We start from the raw sequence: 21,903 nt of genomic DNA on the forward strand, positions 1-21,903 counted from the left end.
TGGTATTGACTTTGATGCTTGAGAGGTTAGTGACAGTTGCCTCCACATAAATCAGCCATATTGAAGCGCCAAATCGTTAGTAAGTTTATATACAAATTCATGTTTTGGGTACTCAGTTTGATGAGAAAATTCATGACTACAGGAATTATTAGACCTGCTGTTACAAGATTTGCCTACTGCTAATATTTAATATTTGCAGAGTTCAAGGAAGCTTAAGACAACATTTGACAAGCAATGTTTTACTTTTCTGAAGAGTGGAATAAAAGTTCATGGGCCAAAAAACAAGAATGAAAACAAGTTAAAAAAATTTTATGAAAGACGATTCATTTTGCGCAGTACAAATATGCTTTGAGACAACATGACATTAGTAAAGGTGCTTAGAATGGTTTGATGGTGAGAGGGCCACGGCTATGGAATTTAATTTATGAAGCAATGAATATGGCTTAAAATAAGGACATTTGCAAAAAGAATTGGGAGGTTAAGAAGTTGCCTACAAAAAACTATTGGGATATTATAGATGAATAAGTGAGATCGCACAATTAGCACCAACACTTATATGATACTGCGTACTAAGGGGTTTTCATTTGAGATCAGTCATTATGATGAACTACTCTCTCTCCCTTCTTCTCTCCTATAGAGTCCAATGTCGGGCATTTACTTCAAGATTGTGTAAGTTTTAATATATATAGTGAGGCGTAAGCCTCATGCCAGTGATGCGAGGAGGGCCTCAAGGCGGGCCTCAACCAAGTTGAGGCGCAAGCCTCATAAAAAAAACTCGAGGCGTAAGCATCGAGACGTTTTTTACTAGAATTACGCAAATGCGAGCCTCAAGGCGAGCCTCATATTATGCAATTTTAAACCATGCCTAATATCAATACAAAAACTAACCATTGATCATAATTGTTAAGATTTATTTAACCCTACTTATTGCTTATTTCAGGACCAGAGATCGGGGAAGAAGATTGGACGTGCTAAGGAGAAAGCCGTACTATACTACCTGAAAGAACTAAACAAACCAAAAAACAGCTGCTCTATGTTATCCTTAATTGATAAGAACTCCAATATTTAACTTCATCATTATAGGTTAGGACACCCATTTTCATTGTGAAACATGTGAGTTACATAAACATAAAAGAACTTCATTCCCAAATAAAAATGAGAGATGTGATACTCCTTTCTACCTTATTTATAGTGATATATGGGGACCCTCAAAATCACCAATATCTCTAGGGCACACTGGTTTGTATTATTTATTGATGATTGCACAAGAGTCTCTTGGATCTATCTCCTCAAAAATAAATCTAATGTTAGTACAATTCTTCTCGTTTTTCATACCATAATCAAAAACCAATTCGGGGTAAAAATAAGGAGATTTTGCTCCGATAATGCTAAAGACTATTTCAACCAAACTCTTTCCTCCTGCTTCCAAAGTGAAGGAATCATCCATGAGTCCTATGTTCACACCCCACAACAAAATGGAGTTGAAGAAAGAAAAAATGGTCACCTTCTAGCCTCCACCAGATTTTTCCTATTTCACTACAATATACATAAATCCTATTGGGGAGAAGCCCTCCTAACTGCAACTTATCACATAAACCGACTACCTTCACAGCTCTAAGACTCAAAACTCCAATGGAGATTTTGTCCTCATTTTACCCTGAGTTTTGAACCCATCATAATCTTACACCCAGAATCTTTGGGTGCACTGCCTATGTTCATATTCACAGCCAAGATAGATAAAAACTAGATCCAATAGCACTCAAATGCATCTTTGTTGGCTATTCAGCTACCCAAAAAGGCTATAAGTGTTATCATCCATCCAAAAAGAAAAACCCTTGCCTCTATTGATGTTACATTTGATGAACAAAATTCCTATTTTTAAAAATCTCATCTGCAGGGGGAGATTGAATTTGAGGAAGATGAATAAAATGAACTAGCCCCTCTTGACCTTCCTCCACCTCAAATTGAACCACCTGAAACCCAGGATAGGAAAACAAAAGACGAAGCTGTCATTAGATTTGGGAAGGTTTACTCCAGGCTTACAAGCTCGAGTTGTGCTCCAAAGTAGATCCAAGAATCAAAATCTCCTGGAAGAAAGGTAAGCCCATCATCTCCCTTATACCCTATAACCAACTCTCTATCCTTCAACAAATTCTCATCCTCACATAAAAATTTTCTGGTTACACTAAAAGATATTCATATTCCTAAAGATATTTTTGAAATCCTATCTAATAAAAATTGGAAAAATGCCACGAAAGATGAAATGCATGCACTATAAAAAACAATACATGAGAGATCATCAATTTATTAATAGGAAAAGAACTGGTCGATTACAAATGGGTGTTCTTTATAAAATACCAAGCTGATGGCATATTGGAAAGATACAAGGCAAGACTAGTAACAAAAGGGTACACTCAAACATATGGCATTGCCTACTAAGATAGGCACGGTAGCCAAGATGAACATTGTCAGAATATTACTCTCACTAGCAGTCAAGTACAACTCGCATCTAGAACAATTGGATGTGAAAAATGCATTCCTGCATGGGGATCTGGAAGAGAAAATATTTATTGGAATACCACCACGGTTTAAGGAAAAATGAAGAGGTAACAATGTGTGCAAATTAAAAAAAGACTCTATATGAGCTCAAACAATCACCAAGGGCCTGGTTCGGAAGATTCTCAACATTCATGCTTCTTAATGGATATAAACAAAGTCAAGGGGATCATACTCTATTCTTTAAACACTCAAACTCATGGGGAGTTGTCTATGTAGATAATGATATTATCATAACTGGAATAATGAAAAAGAGAAAGAAAGTCTAAGAAAAAACCTTATCATAATTTGATATCAAAGAACTTGATAGGCTAAAATACTTGAAATTGAAGTAGCTCACTCCAGTAAGAGAATTTTCATCTCATAACAAAAATATAAATATATATTAAAGATCTTTTAAAGGAGGCAGCAAAAATAGCATGCAAGCCATCACCAACACCTGTAGAACCAAATCTCAAACTGGGGGAAGCTAAAGAAGATCAAGATGTAGACAAAGGTTCTTACCAGAGATTAGTGGGAAAATTGATCTATCTTTCCCATACTAGATCAAATATAGTATTTGCAAGTATGGTCAGTCAGTTTATGCAAAACCCAAAACAAACACACATGCAAGCAGTAGACAGAATACTACACTACCTGAAGGGAAATTTAGAGAAAGGGATTCTCTTTAGAAGAGATCAAGGAATGACTCTAGAAGCATACACTCACGTTGACTATGTAGGATCGCCAATAGATAGAAGATCTACCTCTGGATACTGCACATTTCTTGGAGGGGACCTAGTTACATGGAGAAGCAAAAAACAGAATGTTGTAGCAAGATCTAGTGCATAAGCAGAATATAGAGTTATGGCCTTGGGAATATGTGAGTTGCTATGGATCAAGATGATTCTAGAAGACCTAAGGATCAAGTGGGACAATCCCATGAAGTTACACTGCGACAACAAATCGGCAATCAACATAGCCCACAATCCAGTCCAGCATGACAGAACCAAGCACATAGAAGTGGATCGACATTTTATTAAAAAGAAATTAGACAATGGTTTAATATATATCAACCATGTACCGTTAAAAGATCAACTCGCATATGTCTTCACCAAAGGACTGGACACCTCTGCCTTTCTCAGAATGATTGTTAAGCTGGGAATGACAGATCTATACTCCCCAGCTTGAGGGGGAGTGTTAAATCTCAGCCTCTCATTCTCATGTTAATCCCACGGCTACAAGGAGGGATCTGTGGGAAGCTCGCCTTAATCACGTTGAACACCTTCCATAAATGGGCAGCTGATTTAGAAAGAGTTATATTTCATTATTATATAGCTATTTATTTCCTTATTAAACATCTTGTATAGATCTATAAATAGGAATTATAATGTATTATAAAGTTAAAGTTTTTCCCTCTCATGCCTCTCAAATTAACAAGAATCAATTTCAAAAAATGATCGACATTCTCAAAACAAACAATAGTATAGAATATTTTAATCAATATTTGGGATCCTTCATATTGAAAAAAATATATTATTTATCAATCCTCTTGTTGTGTCACACTTCTACAAAAAAAATACATTTATTTGAAGTTGTTTGTGATATTTTATTTTCAATGAAAGTTCCCATATATCTTTGGAGAAATGCCTTTAACTGTTTGTTATCTAACTAACAAAATGCCATCTCGAGTTTTAAATTTTGAAACTCCTTTAAAAATCAAAAAAAATTATTTTCCTGTCTTTCGAATAATTACTAATCTCCCCTAAAAGTGTTTGGTTGTGTATGTGATGTATATACATCATATAACCTTCAATCTATAAAAACTGAAAAACATGTCTTCCTTGGGTATGCCGGTGACAAAAAGGGTACAAATACTTTAACCCTATCACTAAAAATATTTTAAAAGCAAAATTTCACATCTTTTTCCATAAAAATTTACTTCAGAGGGAGAATATAGTTAAAAATTTTAATTTTTTTTAGAAACTTTGCCTATGCCTTTACTTAGCTCTAATAATCATTTTTTGGAAAACAATAGATAGAGGGACTAGTGTTAGCACTAGTAATTTACCTCTGCCAGAAAATACTTCATCAAAGACAGAGGAAAAGTACCACCAATGAACACTAATCCTTGACCAGAACTTCATGTTTATGTCGAGAAAAAAGTTTCTTAGAAGGAAATAGCTCAAGATTTTTCTTCAACAACCATCCAATCTGACTTATCGAGCAATGATTTGACAACCTTAAATAAGATCCCTTATTTGGTTTATCTTCTAATAAAACTTTTTCTTACCTTGATCTACATATTGTTTTGAGAAAACAAAGCCGCCTATACAGTATGCATCCCAGTGCTAAATACCTATCTGACATCTCCAAAAGATGGGAATTCTAGAAGGCTTGTATAAACCAAGTTGTAAATGGAATGGTGAAAATAAGCCCTCCGAGATAATAGCCACCACAGAATTCTTGATTGGACAAAAAAATGCTAGCATATTCTATAAGTTGGGTTGTTCGTTTTTTTTTTAATCAGGCGCAAGAAGAAGACCATGCTACTAGGAAGATATAGAAAGCTTGCAAATACAAACATGTTAGAATTCAAAATAATTATAAAATTAAAAGATAAGAATAAGATATAGAAAATCATCAACAACAGCAGTTACCATTTTATTCAAACAATTTTTTAAATATAGATTTTCTTCATCAAACATTCCTATCAAGTACCACATTAAGTGCTAACTATATTTTGCACATCTTTCCAAGCAACTTTTGACCATATTATAATACCCAAAATTTTCAAATATGTAAGCATAAATTTTTCCTCAAAAGTTTACCTCATTTTCATTAATTTATATTTTAATTTTAAACATTTTGATATATAACTAACATCCAATATATATATATATATATAAACAATTAATTGATATTATTAAAAGTTAATTAATGAAAATTACAGTAGTTAAATCAGCCTAATGTGTAGTTAAAAATTCACTTACCTGTAGCATGCATCCTCCACCACAGCTTCCACTAATCTATGCATTTAATTAATTAAATATATTATAGCATTCAGTTTATCTTAGGCAAATTAAAATGTAATTAATTTAATATAATTGTAGCATTAGTATCTAATTTCCACTAAGCCAAACATGCAAGAGTGGATTTCTAAGGGCTGAAATCAAAAGGCTGAGAGCGATTGGGAAGGTTTGAGTGAAAAGAGCACTAGTATTTTATATATATAATAAAATAAAGTAAAATCATTTCCTTCCATCCCCAACCAATAGTTCCTCTAGATTCTAAAGCAAGTTGCAAAGCAGAGGGAGGTTGCTGCAGGATGATGCGGGCTAATGGGAGAGAAATTCAAAACGATATGGTAGAGAAGGAAGAAATGAAGGAAAGGTAGGGAAGAGAGGAAAAAATTAAGAAAAAGGAAGGAAATTTGAGTTGAATGAGGAGTTTAATTGAGGTAAAATTTTAAGGATTTTTATATAGCCTATTTTTTAAAAAAATTAGAATTCATGTACATATAGCCTTTTTTTTATTAGAATTCATGTGCATATATCCTTTTTTTTAATTAAAATTCATGAATTCTAATTAAAAAAAAGGCTATATGAAAATCCTTAAACTTTTATCTTAATTAAACTCCTCATGCAACTCAAATTTCCTTCCCTCTCCCTAACTTTCTTCCACTCTTCCCTATCTTTCCTTCCTTTCTTCCTTCTTAATTATCGATTTTTGAATTTCTCTCCCAACAGCCTGCAGCATCCCCTGCTCCCTTTACTTCGCGACCTACTTCAGACTCCAGAGGAAATACGGGTGGGGAATGAAAGTAAATGTTTTTACTTAATTTTATTTTATATATATACCACTAGTGCTCTTTCCACTAAAACTTTCCAAAGCCATTTTATTTCAACCCTCAAAAATCTACCGTTGCATGCTTGGCTTAGTGTAAATTGGATGCTAATGCTACAGTTATATAAAATTAATTACATTTTAATTTACCTAAGATAAATTGAATGCTACAATACATTTAGTTAATTAAATGCATAGATTAGTGGAAGTTGTAGTGGATGATTTAACTACACATTAGGCAGATCTAACTGCAATAATTTTTATTAATCAACTTTTAATAATATCAATTAACTAAATTCATATATATCCTATTGGCTATTAGTTATATGTCAAAATGCTTAAAATTAAAAATAGAATTTAATGAAAAAAAATTTGATGTTTTTCATATGTGTGATAAAAATGAGAGAAACTTTTGAGAAAAAATTCATGCTTAAATTTTTGAAAATTTTGGATATTATAATTCACCCTTATTGAATTTCATCCACAAAATATATGGTTTTGGCGGTCATCAAATAAATGAGAGAATCTCAATCTAATTTATTCTTCTTTCTACCATATTGCCTCTTTCCATTTTACTTTGGCATAAGAAATCTGACGATTTATGAACTATTTAGTATCGAAATTTAATATTATCTTTGATTCCTCTATGTAAGTTAGATTCTTATGTATGTTAATTTCATCATGTGAAATTCTTTGGTGGACATTTGTAACCCATTTTCTTAGTAGTGACACAGGAAAAACATTATGAATATCTAACATGTCAGTCGGAAGAGCAAGCCTAAAAGTAACCTTATCAATCTTCTTAATAACTTTAAAAGGTCCTATATACCTAGGACTCAACTTGCCCTCTTAATCAAATATGGATGTATCTTTTATCAATTTAAACTTTAGAAATACAATATCACCAATTTCATAGTTTATTGCTATGTGTTTGAGGTCATAATATATTTTTTGACGATCCTAACCAGTTTTTAATCCGTCTCTAATTAATCTAATTTTCTCTATTGCTTCATCAACTAGCTCTGGGCCCTTTAATTATTTTTCTCCTACTTCCACCCAAGTTAAATGGAGTTTTGCACTTTCTACTATAAAGTGTTTTATATGGTGTTAATTTTATACTTGATTAATAGCTATTATTATAAGCAAATTCTATCAGTAGTATGTGATCCTCCCATCTACCTCCAAGATTCAAAACACATAATCTCAACAAGTCTTCCATACACGAATTATCCTTTCAGATTGACCATCAGTTTGATAATGAAAAACTATACTAAAGTGAATATTTATACCCAAGCCTTCATGAATGCCTTTCCACAGCCTAGAAGTGAATCGACCATCTCTACCTGAAACAATAACTTTTGGAATACTATGCAAGTTGACAATCCCCTTCACATACAGGCATGCCAATTTATCCACATAATCAGTTTGCTTAAAAGCAAAAAATAAGTTGATTTTATCAATCTATCAATAATCACCCAAATGTTGGCAAGCCCTGATTATATATAGAAAATTCCATAACAAAATTTATTACAATATAATCTCGCTTCCATTCAGGAATAGGTAGTGGTTGCACTAGTCCACTAAGTTGCTGGTGTTCAACTTTCATAATTTGATATGCTTTACACTTATATACACATTTATCAACATCTTTCTTCAGACTTGGCCACTAGAAAATTAATTTCAAATCTTTATACATCTTGTTAGCCAGAGTGATAAGCTTCCTGCAAAATTTTGTTTCTTAATGCTGGGTTACTAGGTACCCATAGTTGAGACTTATGCTTAATAATTTCACTAGCATCAACAGAAAAACCTGGTATTTTCCCTGACTGAGCTTGCTGCATAAATTTTGGATAATCACCATCAATTTTCGAGCATTTTTAATTCGTGAACAATAATCAAAGCAGAAGGATTTTCATTTTATGTATATAAGTTTTGGGAGTGCATAAGTCAAAGCAGTAAGTTTTACAGTAAGACATTTGGATATATAAACTTTATTTGAAAGTTTAGTAAAGCAATGTATTTTATTTGAAGTGTTGTGAATATGCTTCCAAAATGAAATATGTAGATAAATAAAACTGAAAAAATTATGGTGTTAGGATAGTCAAGATAGGCTACTTCCTACACACTCAATCCTGACATAAATAAATCGGGATAGGTGTTAGAATGAAGTATATCTATTCAGATTCTCCTTATCAGTTAAACTCTAGGTTAATTGAAGGGGTGGTCAAAATGGGGTGTGACACATTAACTTTTGTCTGCCACTTTTCCCTCAAATCTTTTCATATTAATACTATACACTTTCTTCTATCTTACATGGTGCGCACCAAAACACAAAAAAAAAAATACATTTTCTATCCTTCAGCATTAAGTATTGTTCACTATCATCACCATCAATATCATCATCATGATTAGCCTTAACCCAACTATTTGATGCATAATCATTTCTTGCTATAGTCTTCCTAATTTTAGCACAAATCAATCTTAAGATACTAACTTATACCACACACCGCCTAATTCCCAGTAACATCTTTGTTTCCTATCACTTTGTTAAACATAGAATACCAAATATAAGAATACTTCTATTCTTAGTTTATAATTTTCTTAAGATACATTATCTATTTTAACTACCTATATTTTTCTTTGTTCTATTAATTCTAATTTCTTATCTTATAAAAACTTTCTCAATTATTCAAACTTTACCTATTGTTTCATAAATGAATTAATCCACAAAATGACAAAAACTATATCATTAAAAAATTGCATATACCGAGCAATAAATAACTATACAAATCCAAAACTTAAAGTTTAACTCATTTCAAGCAAAACGTGTCACATAATTAATAGCAAATTGATAAAATAGGACATCTTTAACATTATAATCAAAGCGGAATTAAAATGTGCCTAAGATCAAAGCTAATGAGCATATTGCATTAAACAAGCTTACAATAAGAAATGAAATTGAAATGCAAAACCTCAAATTTGTAGTATTACATACAACAACAACAACAACAAGCTTTTATCCCACTACATGGGGTCAAAACTTGTATTAGTACATAACAAGCCAAAAAAAAATATCATAACATTAAAATTAACTTAATCTGATTTGAAGATGTTATCATCATCATTAGTCTTACAAGCTTAATTTAAATATTTTTCTTCAAATGCTCCTAACACAAGTTGTCACCAAAACTTCTACACAATTTATAATCATATCATTTTCTTGTCCACATTCCTCTCTTTTCATATTCAATTTCTCACCCTTACTAACATATCATATACTTCTTGTTGTGCACTTTAGATCTATTTTTATTCTTATCGTAAATAAGCATTACTCCAATAATGTACCTAATATAACCATTTCATACCCCATCATCAATCATCAATCCTAACAATAGCTGATAATGATTCCTTTGTTGCTAAAATTTGGCAGATCTTATTGCCAATTCTAAAAATTTACCTCGAATTCTTCAAAATATTTTCTTGGCGCATGCTATTGACACATCCAATTTTACACATTGTATCTTTAACTATAGTCTCAATAGAAGTGCAACATAAGTAATATATTTAATTTATCACGCAAAGATATCACTTAAACTTTCAATGTTATTGACAGAAAATTACAAAGTTCTACTAATTTGAAGACTTTTAAGTTTTAATGGAATATGCCAATCAAAATATTTAACAGGCAATTAACACATGACAACATATCTAATCATGAGTGTTTGTTGAAATGAACTTTAGGACCAATAAAAAATAAAGAAAGCCTGAATGTTGATACTTATTTAATTGTACAACAACAATAATAACAATAAGCCTTTATCCAACTATTTGGGACCGGCTACACGAATTTTTTTTCTCCATTGTGTCATATTAAAAGTAAAATTTTCATTTAAATCTAATAAAAAAAATCATTTTTAATACTTTCTAACCAAGCCCTTTTAGATCCACATGTACCTTTCTTAAAATAGGCTAGATCTAATACATCAGAAGACCGACATTTTATGTGATCAAACAATCTAAGTGTTAGACCGGTCCACGGTCCAGCCGGTCCACACGGGACCGGCTCAAGCAGAGAACAGGCAGAGAATTCCGCCTGTTGCGTAGGCCGATCGGGCCGCCGAAGCTTAGGGGACCATTTTGGAAGGTTTTTTGAGAAAATTGGGAGGGAAATATGAATGTAGGGATTGTTTAGGGATTTCCTTTGGATTTGTATGCATTAAATACTTTGTTTTCCTAAGGGTTTGGGTATCTTGAATTTGGTTGAAATTTGAGATCTCTTAGATTTAGGTTTTTTTTGGGCTCTAGCGGCGTCTAGAGATTTGGGAGAGATCGATCCTCCTCTTGAATTGAGGATCAAGTGTATCATGTTATTTTCCGTGTTCCTTTCATCAAATAATACAAATTATCTACTGTTTTTGTGATTTTGTGCGGTTTATTGTGGAGAAAGCTCGATGTTTTCCGAAGATAGATAGGAAATACTTGAGATCTACAAGTGTTTCCTATCAAATTGGTATCAGAGCAAGTCTTGGGACCGTTCGTGGGCTGTTTTGGGCAAATTTCAAAGGCTGATTTTTGGCGAGGAACGGACGAAGTGCTGTTTTTGTAATCCAAATCCGGAATTTGTGGATTTACAAAAGTTCGGATCGAGATGGAGGCCAAGAATGATGATGCTCTAGAAGAAAGGCTTAAAGGGGAGATGAACCAAATCAAGACAACGGTGGAGGAAAGGATTTCCTCCATGGAAGGACAAGCAGCCGATCTCCGAGACATAATGAAGAAAATGCTAGAAATTCAAAACCAAACGGCGGCTTCTGTGGCAAAAGATGAGGAAAGAAAAAACACGAATTCAGAAATTCATAGGGAGGAAAACAAGGTGGAAATCATGGAGGGAGAAAGAAGAAAACCCTTTATGGAGCCTTTCCAGAGGGAGGATAGAGGAGGCAGGTATGGGAAAAGACATGGGTATGGAGGGATGGAGCAAAGGGGTGCTGATTGGGAACGTCGGGAGGTACATTATGATCGCCGATGTGCTGATTTTGAAGGAAGAAGAGGGGAATTCGAAGGGGGTTTGAGGTATGGCAGGGCAAGGGAAAACTGGGAGACGTGGGGTGGGCCGAACACTTGGGAGAGGAGAAATTATGGAGGAATAAGGGGGAATGGTGGAGATCATAAGGTGAGAAAGTTGAAGATGTTTATCTTCAAGGGGGAGGATGCGTATGGGTGGATATATAAGGTGAAGAGCTACTTTGCCTTTAATGGGCTAACAAAGAAGGAGAAGCTGACAGCAGTAGGCCTATGTTTGGAGGGGAAGGAACTGTCATGGTACAGTGGACAGACCAGAGGAGACCTATCAGGGACTGGAGGGAATTCAAGAACTGCATAATAGAATGTTTCTAAACCGACCAAGGAGGAGATTTCTATGAGCAGTTCTTTGCTCTGGCACAGGAGAGCTGGAGAGATCAGTAGCAGACTACCGGGAGTTGTTTGAACACCTAGCCAGTAGGATGGAGCGATTATCAGATACAGTATTGAAGGAGAACTTCATAAAGGGGTTGAATGCAGAGATCCGAGCGACTGTGAAAGTTTTGATGCCTAGTGACTTAGGGGAGGCCATGAAGTTGGCATAGCTGGTGGAAATTCAGAAAAATCTGGAGAAGGCGGCCAGGAACAGTGGCTCAGGAGGCTCTTACAGGGCGACGACCACTCTTCTAGCACCCAAGGGGCCTGCATCAGACAACATTAATAAGACCATCCGGGAGAAGCCAGTAGGAGGAGGGAGTGGTAAAAATTTCAAGAGGCTGACAAAGAAGGAGATGCAGGAGAAGAGGGCAAAGGGATTGTGTTTCAGGTGCGAGGAGAAGTATACACCAGGACATCGGTCCAAGGACCGAACTCTTCAGGTTCTCACCGTCTGTAATGACAAGGAAACTGATGAGGGAGGTGAGGTGGAGTTGGAGGAAAAGATGGAGGAGAAGTTGCATTTGGATCTGGCTGAGGTTCCACAGAACTCAGAGGTAGGATTCACTACGAATCATACCATGAAGGTGAAGGGGAAGATATATGGCAGGATGGTGGTGATGTTAATTGATAGTGGGGCTATCCATAATTTCATTTCCACTCAGGTCGTCATTATGAGTGAAATTAGTGGACACCAGTTGTTATGGGGTGATGATGGGTACAGGGAAGGTGGAGAAAGGCCAGGGGATCTGTAGAAGAGTGGTGTTGATCATCCAAGGGATTCAGGTAAGGGATGACTTTCTTCTACTAGAGTTAGGAAGTACTGATGTCGTCCTAGTGATGAAGTGATTGCAAACCTTGGGGGAAACCAAGGATAATTGGGGAGCACTCACGATGGAATTAATGGGAGCACTCACGATGGAATTAATGGGATGGGAGAAAGGTGATTAAGGGGAGATGCAGGGCTATCCAAAGCCATGGTATCACTTAAGACCATAGTTAGGGACCTACAAGAGGTGGGGGAAGATTATCTGGTGGGACTACACGGGCTGGAGGCGATCAGACTGGAGGAGGGAGGGGATGTTTCTCTTTCAATGCAGCCCTTGATTTAACAATTAAGTAAGGTTTTTCAGTCACCTCAAGGATGGCCACCTCCACGGGAACACGAGCATATTTCCACCTTGAGGACAAAGTGGATCTTTGGGAGGGGAGTATTGTTAAACCGGTCCAATCGGCTCAGGCGGAGAACAGGCGGAGAATTCTGCCTGTCCGATCAAGTCGCCGAAGCTTAGGGAACCATTTTGGAAGGTTTTTTGATGAAATTGGGAGGGAAATATGAATGTAGGGATTACTTAGGAATTTCCTTTGGATTTGTATGCATTAAATACTTTGTTTTCCCAGGGTTTGGGTATCTTGAATTTGGCTGAAATTTGAGATCTCTTAGATTTATGTTTTCTTTGGGCTCTAGCGACGTCTAGAGATTTGGGAGAGATCGATCCTCCTCTTGAATTAAGGATCAAGTGTATCGTGCTATTTTCCGTGTTCCTTTCATCAAATAATGCAAATTATCTATTGTTTGTGTGATTTTGTGTGGATTATTGTGGAGAAAGCTCGTTGTTTTCCGATGATTAATAGGAAATACTTGAGATCTACAAGTGTTTCCTATCACTAAGATGACTCTCTCTAATCTTGTATGTCAATGAAGCTACTCCAACCTTTTCACTTATATGCTCATTTTGCATTCTACGTCCACGTGTAAAGTCGCTCATTCACCCAAGCATCCTCATCTCTATACAACACTTAACTTAATTTTATGGTTATCTTTTAATGACCAATATTTTGTGACATAAAGCATTGCAGGTCTCGCCACCATCTTATAAAAATTTCCTCAAGTTTGAAGGATACTTTTTTATAACACAACAGCATGATGTATTCCTCCACTTGAACCATCCAACTTGAATACTATTAATAATATCACCATTTATTTCACCATTGATTTAAATAATAGACTTGAGATATCTAAAACATGCACTCTTTTTAATGATTTAATCATCCAATGTCACAATCCCACCGTTGGATCTATTACTACTAAAATTATACTGCATGTATTTAATTTTAGATCTATTCAAAACAAAACCTTTAGACTCTAACCTTGACCTCCACAATTCAAGTTTTTTCATCAACTCCCTCTCTAATCTTATCAACAAGAAGAATATCATCAGCAAAAAGCATATACAAAGGTAAATCCTCTTGCAAATGTCTAGTAAGAACATCCATGACTAAAGACAAAATATATGGGCTTAAAGCTAATTCCTTGATGTAATCCAATTGAAATAGGAAAAGACTTAGTCAAACCACCTTGTGTTTGAACATAACTCTCCAAAGCACTTCTCTTAGAACTTTATCATATGCTTTATCTCAATCAATAAATATTGTATGTAGATCCTCTTTACTCTCTCTATACTTCTCCATCAAACCTCTCAGCAAAACATATAGCTTTGATATTAGATCAACCCAACATGAATCCAACTAATTTTAATATATGACACATTAACTTAATTCCTCTATAATTTGCATATTCTTATGCATCACCTTTATTCTTAAAAATAGAAATCAACACACTCTTTCTCCACTAGCATCTTTTTAATCTTCAAAATAATATTAAAGAGTTCAATAGGCCAAGAAATTTCTTGATCTCCTAAGTATTTCCACCTATGTTGCACCTATACAGATACGACGACACAGATATGACACGATACGGATACGGGACACGTCAATTCTTAAAAATACAAGATAGGGGTATGGCGCGGACATGGCATTATAATTAATAAAGCAATTAAAACATAATATTTGAAAATACAAAAAAAAAATGAAAGCAACATCATTTGTAGCCTTGTAGCTTATAATATCAAAAATAAATGTAAGCATTAAATGTCTAGTACAACAACAACAGTATAAACATAAATTGTATAGCACATGAAGTTTCAACTATTCAATAAAAGGAATGATATGATTAGCTTCTTCAGTGGTTTGTATTTGAACTTCTATATCATCTTCAATAAACATCATAGCTTCTAATTCAGGCTCATCAAGTGAAAGATTAGCCTTTCTAATATTCTCATATCATCAAGAAACTCAAATCCATCTCAAAAATGAGAGAACCTCACTCGCAGCCACGGAAGTAAATACGACGCGTCTTTTTTTTTCTTTGTTTTTCGATAGACACGCGTGTCCTTTTGAAATTAAATAGTATTTTAATTGGATACGGCTTTGCCGTATGCAACATGTATCGGTGTCATATTGGAGGCATATCCGTGTATCAGTGTATCGGATACAACACGCCTTCATAAATAGGTGTATCGGTGCAACATAGATTTCCACATACCCAAGCCTTAAATGAGAAAAGTGGGGGTTGCGTTAGATAGTTGACAGCTAACATAAAATTTACCAAACAGTTATGACATGAATCCTTAATTTAATTGTGCTAAGAAAAATAAATTTGCAACAAGTATTAATACAACCACCATATCATACATGTTCTCATTAACTCCAACATACCTTCGAGACATCTTTTCTACACAACCACCCCACCAATTAATTTTCAAAGCACAAGATGATGTCTTTTTAAAGTCAATAGAAAGTATAAAATAATTTTTGTTATTATCTATGTTATTTTGTTAGTGGAATTCATAAAGAAATTTTCCCTTATAATTAGACTCTAGCATAACATTAAATGATTATGACACCATATCTCTTGTTCACTCAGGTGTTAACATAAATCTATAGTGAGATTGATAAATTTAATACTCAAATGACTAACATTATTCTTAATGTCCCGTTGCTCTTAAAAATTTGAAAGAAAATTCATAATCATAAGGAATTTATTGAAAAACTCATTAACTATATAACATCTCTAACAATACTCCTGAACATAATTGTATCTCATCAAAATTTCAGCTTTACCGTATAAATGAATATGACAAGTCAACCATGTAACATGAATTTGTTGCGGCAATGAACATATTAGTGGAATTCATAAAGAAATTTTTAACTCAAACTTGAATAGTGTAATCACATAAACATTATATTTCTTGACATGCTGGATTTTTTCCTTAATTTAAATAGATAAACATAATACAAAAATAGTGAAAAATATACCTAATCAATATCATACATGTTCTAGTATAAGAGAGGGGAAAGACATAAATGTAACACAATTATGAAAAAGACAAGAAATAATACTCCACCGAATTAAAGGAAATTATAAATATAAACCTAAAAAAAAATTAGAGCCGTAGCATGCATAAGATTTTGATCACAAGGCATTGGAAACAAAAGTAGAGGCTTTGACTTACAGAAAGAAATATTGCAAACTCACCAAAAAACTAAGTATTTTAATTGTAGTTCATGAACAAGTGACTTGGTTTGGAAAATTAAGGGTTTTCTTGATATCCTATTTTAAGAAAGATTTAGGTAACATTAGCTTGAATCCTCCCAAACAAATTTTGGTCGATTTGTAAATCCTACTGCTTTGATAAATCCAATTTCACCCTAATTATTGGTTAAATCTAACATTTACTAAATCCCATCATTCCTAGGATTTAACTGATTTAATAATTTTCTCTCAAGAAAATCTTAAAATCCTGAAACAAATAGCAAAAAATTGTATCAGAATTTAGCAAAAATTAATAATTGACATACAAACAATTTTCAAGTTTTAATCATCCCATAATCTACAAAATCAGGTTTTACAGGATTTAGTAATTTACTAAATCCTAATCCTACTTGTGTCAAATCCTACTTGTAGCCAAGCAAACCCTAATTTAAATCTAAAGTAAAATGTTTCCATCAGAGTTTTTTTCTTGTTGTACTTTATACAAAAATAAGTTAGTGAACTACAATACAAGCATTTAAGTTCATAAGTTACTATATTCATAAATCCGATGCAAAATAACTGTGATCACAGATGCTTTGCAGATTTACTAAAGATCGTCTAAAAAAAAAAGAATTTACTAAAGATTGTATTTCAAATGCAGCCCAATAAATAGAAAACAAAAACAGTTAAAAAGAAAAATTAAAGGAGAGAATTGCAAGCGGGCGGATTGATCAGTGCTGGCAGCCTAGAAGTGAAAACAAACAAAAAAGAACGGAAGATGGAAGTGGATGACGGGATTTGTTGGGCTTTTGACGTGACTTAAACAGCAAAGGGTAACCCAAAAAGCCCATGTCTTTATTCACTGTCGCCTCCGACAAGAAGAAAGCCCATCTTCGTCTTAGAACCCAAGAAATAAAAATCGTCTCCAAGATCACAGATCGCTCCTCTCTTTTCCGCCTTCTCATACGTCCATTTTCACATATCGAAAACGAAACAGATCTAATAACCCACAACTGATATCATTGTGATCGGCGCGGAGGTACCAACCAAAAACATAGCATCCCACCGCAAGAAAATGTATATGTTATCGTTCGAATCAGAAAAGAACTCGCCAGAGAATAAAGTAGGCCTATCAACAAAACGACTGCAGGGAAAGGCAAATTATCACTGCTAAAGAATCTCACCAGATAACTGGCTAGGCCAGTTATAGAAAGTCTTGTGAAGACGAAGGCGGGAAGGAGAAAGGTTCGATATTCCGGGCCTGGATCTCTAATTTTTTATGCTGCCGTTGTTGTTGGGTTGGGGCTTCGCCGGGGAAACCCTAGACTGGAAGTAAGGGCTGAAGAAGGAAATGCAGAAACGGGGAGATCTCGGCCTCGGCCTCTCATTCGGGGCTCTCTTAATATGGGCTTGACAATAGTTGAGCCCACCACGCTCTTCTCAGTTTTACATTAATAGATTTCTTATTTGTTCCAGGCTGGACAAACCTATGAGGAAAAGCCAATACCAAATCGATTGGCCCGATTGGGTATAAGGGGCTCGTGAACGTCATGTGGACCAGGCCATTTCTCCTTCAATATGGCTTCGTGATCTTGTAACAAACCAAAATTATTCGGTTAATTAACGCAGTCGAATTGCATTATTATTCTCTTATTATTCTATAATCCTTTCATTTTTTGTGAATATATTATGTAATTCATAAATAAAAATGACAATTTTTATCATCCAATTATAAAATTTGAATAAATTTGACCAAGAAAAGTAAAAAATGCTGGATTTTTTTTTAAAAAACACAACTGAGAAGTGGGTAATTTTAAAATGAAAAAAATAACAAAAATAAATATAAAATGACAATGCCACCTTTTTTAATTTCAAACAAATAATATAAATATAACAATATAATACACCAAAATATTTTCATATTTGTATATTTAACCTTCACAAGGAAAATGAAGCACTTAGAAACATTTTGAGAGAGTTATAGTAATATTAATTAGACAATTTTTTAAAATGATATTCGTTGATAATTACTTCGGTGAAAATAAAACTAAAAAATAACAATTTAAATATGTTGTCAGTCGTTTGATAACCCAAAGATTGGTTTTGACGTGGCAAATCCACGTGGCAGTGGATCTAGTTGTTCAGGAGTTTTCGTTCGGACGTGGCGCAGCTAAAATGATGAGACTTAGCCTTTGTGTAGCGCAAGTTTTTATTGTTTTTTAAAGCAACTTTTTAGTATAATTTTTGAAAAACTGTAAATTTATATGTACTAAAAATTTACTTTAGAAAGTAATAAGAAAGTTGACTCAAACAAAACCTTAAGCTACTTGCTTTCCTACAAACTAAACATAATATATTTTTAGGGGCCTGAATATTGGTGGAAAAGATTTATCATCTATATTTCAAAAAATAATTTACAAACAATTAAAAAAATGCAACATAAAATTGATGTGACTCTTCTCATTCCAATTTTAGACATGTTACAAGCTAGAACATGCTTAAAATTAATAGTCATAAAAAGAATTTATTATCTTAATATTATATAAAAAGCTCATACAAACAAGCCCGATGCATTCCTCCACTTTAGCCATCCAACTTGAATTCTGGTAAGAATATCCTCATATATTTCACCATCACTCTAAATAATAAATCCAATATATCTAAAATGTGCACTCTTATTAATGACTTGATCGCCCAAAGTCACAAACCCTCCACTATATCTATTACTACAAAAAGTACACTCCATATATTCAATTTTAGATCTACTCAAATGAAATTCTTTAGACTCTAAGGTTGACATCTATAATTCAAGTTTACTTTCATCTCCCTCTCTAGTCTTATCAACAAGAATAATATCATTAGCAAAAAGAATACACCAGGGTATAACCTCTTGCAAATGTCTAGTGAAAACAACCATTACTAAAGCAAAAAAATGTGGGCTTAAGGCTGATTCTTGATGTAATCCAACAAAAATAGGAAAATACTTGGTTAAACCACCTTGTGTTTGAACACAAGTAACATAACGTGCATACATATCCATAATGACTTGAATATAAGCATTATTAAGTCCTTTTTTTCTAGAACTATCCATGACACTTCTCTTGAAACTTTTTCAAATATTTTCTCTAAATCAATAAATATCGTATGAAGATCCTCCTTATTCTCTCTATGCTTCTCCATCAAACCTCTCAATAAATGTATAGCTTCTATAGTAGACCTACCCGACATGAATCCAAATTGATTTTGAGAAACATTAGTATCATGTCATAACCTATTCTCCATAACTCTCTCACAAAGTTTTAAAGTATGTCACATTAACTTAATTCCTCTATAATTCGCACAATCTTGTGCAACACATTTATTCTTAAAAATAAGAATCAATGCACTCATTCTCTACTCATCTAACATCTTTTTATTCTTCAAAATAATATTTAAAAATTTAGTAAGCTAAGAAATTTCGTCATCTCCTAATTATGTCCAAACCTCTATTGGAATTTCATCATGTCCAACAGCTTTTCCATACTTCATTTTCTTTAAAGCGTCTCTTTTTGGTTTTACTAATATTTTGATAAAAAAAATTCTTTATTTTCATTAAGAATGGTAATATCACTAAAGTCAATCGTATATTTAAAAATTTTCTTGAAAAGTTTAGCAAAATATCTCATCCACTGTTGTTGAATATCTTTTTCAAATAAAACTATGTTTTGATTTTCATCCTTAATGACTTCACTTGCACTAAATCTTTATTACTTCTATCTCTTTGTTTTATTGATTTATAAATATATCTTTAACACTCCTTAGTATCTAGCTAATTTATTATATAAATTATTAAAAGCTAAAATATTTGCATCGCATATTGCTTTCTTATACTCCTTAGAACATCTTTATATATTTCTAAATTATCAGAATTTTTACGTCTAAATCAATTTTTATAATAAATTTTCTTATATATTTTGATTTCATCACCAACTATTTTTTATTATGATGAGTTATTTTTTTCTTTTTATGCTTTAAGCACATCTTTTGTAATATTCTTAATATCACTACTTGTTTTTTTTTTCACACAATATTAACTTTCTCATATACAGACAACCTCTTAAGATCTAGAATTTTTCTCTAAAAAATATTTTTGTTAATTTTTTTTTAAAAGCACCAATCTAATCCTAGAACAATGATTTACTTTATTTTTTTATATTTTATCTTTCATCTTAATATCTAAAATTAATAAGCGATGATAGATATATAAATTTTCACTTTGAATAACTTAACAATCATTACAATCTAAACTATCTTTTTTCTTGTAAAAAAATAATCAATATGAGTTTTATTATATTCATTCTTCTAAAATAATTAAATTTTCATTTGTTTTCGTGAATAAGATATTAACAATTATAAAGTCATAAGCTATAAAAAATTTTAATATGATCTTACCACCTTCATTAGTCATTCCACACACACAGATACTATAAATGTTTTAAAAATCATCGACCTCTCAATCAACATGTCCATTTAAATCTCCTTCAATAAAAACTTTTTTTGAATATGTCTCTTTTATATTAATTATTCTAAGTAATTCTAAAATTTTAATTTTGAACAGATATCCAAACCTACTTAAGGAGCATCGACACTTATAATATTGATAATCATAACATCAACAATAATCTTTATGGTTATAATTTTATATATAATTCTATCAATTTTATAACATTATCATTTAAACTCTTATTTATAATCACACATATACTATTTCTAGCACCACTCTGTTAACTTTATTCTTGCATGAGGTTAATCAATTAAAATCAAACTAAAAACTAAGATCAAATCCAAAATCTCAAACAAAAAATTAAGGCCAAAAGAATATATCATATAACTATTTTTAATCACCTCAAAACCAAATTAAGTAACCTCCAATTCATGATCTATCAGTTGCATAATGATTAGATATGCCTCTAGGGTCAACCCTCCAAATTTGAGGGTATTCTAAGTCCTCTAACCCCCAAAATTGTATTGATTTTCAAAAGTTATAAAACTTTCAAATATTTGTAGTCCATGGCACTCGATCATACACATTATTAAATTTGACATTGGGGAACTTCTCAAAACCCTTGAACATGTCAATGATCCTTTTTATGACATGTTAAATACAAAGTTAAACTTTTGGTTAGGGCTGCAAGAAAACCAAATGTTCGATGAGTTACTCGTTGTTCGATTCGATTAAAGCTCGTTTGTGATCGTTTAACTAACTAAACAAATAAATTTGAAAAATATTTTTAATACTCGATCTTTAAATAAACAAGCTTGAACACTAATGTGTTCGGTTCATTTGTGCTCACGAATAACATCATTTGAAACTTGTGAACATGCATCGTTAAATCTTGCTCATTAAATAGCTCAAGAATACTCATTAAATTTGTTCATGAACACGTTTGTTTGATAGTTTAAAAAAATTTGCTAAATATGTTTACGAACATAGATCATTAAGTCTTGTTTGTTTAAAGCTCGATAAGCACTAAACAAACTAAACATAAACCAAACATGAACCAAACATGAACACCAATAATTTAAATGAATTAAACATGAAACAAGCTAATAATAAATGAACACAAATATGAACACTCACATACTTGGCTCGATTTGATTCGTTTACAGACGTACTTTTGGTGGACCCTAGTTGACCATAACTAACCATG

The 21,903-nt window shown here is 33.0% G+C and overlaps 1 protein-coding gene across 3 annotated transcripts in view; it reads right to left on the reverse strand.

Moving 5' to 3' along the window:
• The window catches only part of LOC110092662 (zinc finger BED domain-containing protein RICESLEEPER 2), a 24,871-nt gene extending 7,231 nt beyond the window's left edge, over positions 1 to 17,640 (reverse strand). For all 3 annotated transcript variants that reach the window (XR_003702398.1, XM_028699503.1, XM_028699504.1), the window contains exon 1: positions 17,398 to 17,640. The gene's annotated coding sequence lies outside the window, so the exon portion shown is untranslated. The remainder of the gene's footprint in view (positions 1 to 17,397) is intronic.
• Between the last annotated feature and the right edge of the window lie 4,263 nt (positions 17,641 to 21,903).

The sequence above is a fragment of the Dendrobium catenatum genome, unplaced genomic scaffold, assembly GCF_001605985.2.
Source record: "Dendrobium catenatum unplaced genomic scaffold, ASM160598v2 fragScaff_scaffold_1313, whole genome shotgun sequence".
Taxonomy (NCBI): Eukaryota; Viridiplantae; Streptophyta; class Magnoliopsida; order Asparagales; family Orchidaceae; genus Dendrobium; species Dendrobium catenatum.